A 3312-nucleotide genomic window follows, 5' to 3' on the forward strand; every position below is an offset into this window, starting at 1 on the left:
TAAAACCAAGAATATCAATGAAAGTATGTCACCCAAGAAAAGGGATAAAGGAGGGGCTCCTGGCTGACTCAGTCAGAGGTACAAATGACTCTTGATCTTAGGGTGGTGAGTTCAAGCCTTACTCTGGGTGTAGAAGTTACAGAAATAAACAAAACCTAAAAAAAAAAAAAAGAAAGAAAGAAAGAAAGGAAAGGGATAAAGGAGCTAATCTCATTCCCTATCAAACTTCATAAAAATGAATTGGTCAAATAATGATGGAGGAAGTAGAGGAAAAACAAGTTTTCTATGCTTGAGTTTACAAATGCCCACCTTTGTTATTTTGTAATAGCTCCTTTTGTGAAATGTAAATTGATCCCTTTGCTCATTTTATCTCATATGCACTCTATTTGACAACAGAAAGATATCACTATTTTTGTCTTTTGGAAGATTTTATTTTGTCTCTTGTTATTTTTGCTGGCCATCAGAGCTGGTGAGTTGCCAAAACCAAAGAAAATTATTCTTCCTCCGAGTATCTCATGGACCATATGAGCTTACACAGCAGAAAATGACTATCCCAATATGGAGCCCCAGGTTTATTTGTCCACAGAGGCTTAAGAATTGGCATTTTTGCATTTTGCAGGGGAAAGATCAGTGATATGGCCTACTTGGGGTGGATACATTCCTAGCAAAATCAAGGTGGTGGGGGCTGAGAAATACAGGCTAATAACACAACCCAGGAGGCCACGGTGTCCTGTGTGTGTGTGTGACTAATAGAGTGTGAGCAGCCCCCACAACAGGGTGCCAGGACTCATAAATTCCAAGGTGACACAATACAGGGGTCAGAACTCAATCAAGAGAGGCCACTAAGAAGGGGATCTTGTTCAATTCATGGGATGCCTTTGCAACATGATGAATACAGTGGGAGAGGCAGTGTGGACAAGGAAGTCCCTGTGCCTTGAGGGTTCAGAGGTATCAGAGAGGCCACTTCCCAGCTCAGCATGTCTGACAGCCTCTCTTCTCAGTCTCCATCCTGCTCATTCCCTTGCAGCACTGGCTTTACCTCATTGACTTGAACATTGGAAATAAGTACCTTCTTCCTCGGGGCATTTGCACTGGCCATTCCTTTGTCAAGCACACACTTCCCTGAAAATCTTACATCTAGACCTCTGTCTTACTGAGGTCTCTGTTCCAGTGTCACCTTGTTTGCAGAATTGGCCTAAATACCCATGAAAATCGAATGCCCTATTTAATCTATCCTTCTATCCTTCTAAACACTTGTCACCATCTGAAAGGCTAATTAATTTTATTATTTTATTATTTGCCCCATCACTGAATTAGAGGGACTTTTGTTCTTTACCACCTTATTATATTCCTTGCCTAGACAATGCCTAAAATGTGGTCAGCACTCAATATTTTTGAAATTTAGAGCGATTTCTCATTAGATTCTCATTTTCATTCTCATGTGGAATACACGATCCATTGGGGGGAAAAGTACTGGAAGAAAAATAGAATAACAAAGATGACATTGGTGAATCTCCTACAGGGGACCATATCCAAACACAAAATATTAAAATAAATTTCTGGACTGCAAAATATAAAATGTACCATTTCAAATCTGTGAGTGATGCAAGATTGTATGAAAATTAGTCATGATATTTCTCTCATTCCTGAAAGTCACCTTCACCACATGGAACCAGGAAATGATATACAAATTTCCCCAATTTTTTCTTCTGGGATTTTCAATGGAATGAGAATGGCAGCCCCTCATATTTGGGCTTTTCCTCTCCACGTACCTGATCACTGTGTTTGGAAAACTGTTCATCATCCTGGCCATCAGCTCAGACTCCCACCTCCACACCCCAATGTACTTCTTCCTCTCCAACCTGTCCTTTGCAGACACCTGTTTCACTTCTACCACAATCCCCAAGATACTTTGAATATCCAGACTCAGAGCCAAGTCATAACCTATGAAGGCTGTATTACTCAGATATACATTTTCCTACTCTTCATTGGACTGGACAACTTTCTCCTGGCTATAATGGCCTATGACTGTTTTGTGGCCATCTGTCACTCCTTGCACTACCTGATCATGATGAAACCCACCTACTGTGCACTGCTGGTTCTGGTGTCTTGGATGATGAGTACCCTGAATTCCCTAATACAAAGCTTAATGGTGTTGTGGCTGTCCTTCTGTAGAGAGGTGGAAATCTCCCACTTTTTCTGTGAAATTAATCAGGTGATCCAACTTGCCTGTTCTGACACCTTTCTTAATGACACGGTGATGTATTTTGCAGCTGGATTGTTGGTGGTGCTTCCCTAGCTGGGGGATCCTTTACTCTTACTCTAAGATAGTTTCCTCCATAAGTGGAGTATCATCAGCTCAGGGCAAGTATAAAGCATTTTCCACCTGTGCATCTCACCTCTCGGTTGTCTCCTTATTTTATTGTACGGTCCTGGAAGCGTACCTTAGCTCTGCTGCTACCCAGAGCTCCTACTCAAATGCCATAGCCTCGGTGATGTACACGGTGGTCACACCCATGCTGAACCCCTTCATCTACAGAGACATAAGAGAACAGAGACATAAAGAGAGCTCTTAAAAGAACCATTGGGTTTCCACTAATGTAAGGGTGAATCATCCTGGGTCTGAAGAGGTGTTTGTGATTGCAGGGCTGTGAGCCAGGAACAGAGCGAGGAACTGCTGTTCTTTGATCAGGCTGTGGAAGTAGTATCAGCTCCTTCTGTTTATTTCATGGAATTTCCATTTCTTTCAATCCCACTTCTTTATGCATTAAAGTAATTCAATTTACTAATGTTCTGCTCTGTCTGATATACGGACAGTTTCCCTGTTGTCCATTTTCATACAATCCTAATGTTTTCCCCAGCCTTGGTCACAAATGCCTGGAAATTTCTGTATCTTACATGGGGCAAATTGGATTTCTTAAAAATAATTTCATTTCAAATGACTATATCATGCCATGTAAATTTTCCCTAGATTTCCCAAAAGAATAATCATGAGTCATATTCTTCTTATTCCCACTAAGCCCTTCACATAACTTTATTTTGAATAAATAGAGTGATCTCATATGTTTTCAGTGTCAGAGATGACCATAAACATGAGGATGCATTTTATTTAGGTTAATGCCCAGGAGTGTAATTACTCAATCATATGGTACTTCTATTTTCAGTTTTTTGAGGAACCTCTATTCTGTTTTCCACAGTGGCTGCTCCAGTTTGCATTCCCTAAAACTGTGTGCAAGGGTTTTTCTTACTCCACATCCCCAGCAACACTTATTAATAAGTTCCTTGTGGTTTTGATTTTAGTCATTCTGACAG

General features: G+C 40.6%; 1 pseudogene; it reads left to right on the forward strand.

Moving 5' to 3' along the window:
• Nucleotides 1–1835: 1835 nt before the first annotated feature.
• LOC123841380 (olfactory receptor 7A10-like) lies at nt 1836–2576 on the forward strand (annotated as a pseudogene).
• Nucleotides 2577–3312: the final 736 nt, after the last annotated feature.

The sequence above is a fragment of the Mirounga angustirostris genome, unplaced genomic scaffold, assembly GCF_029215605.1.
Source record: "Mirounga angustirostris isolate CCGP_5_RB_7025 unplaced genomic scaffold, mMirAng1.0.hap1 SCAF_1, whole genome shotgun sequence".
NCBI lineage: Eukaryota > Metazoa > Chordata > Mammalia > Carnivora > Phocidae > Mirounga > Mirounga angustirostris.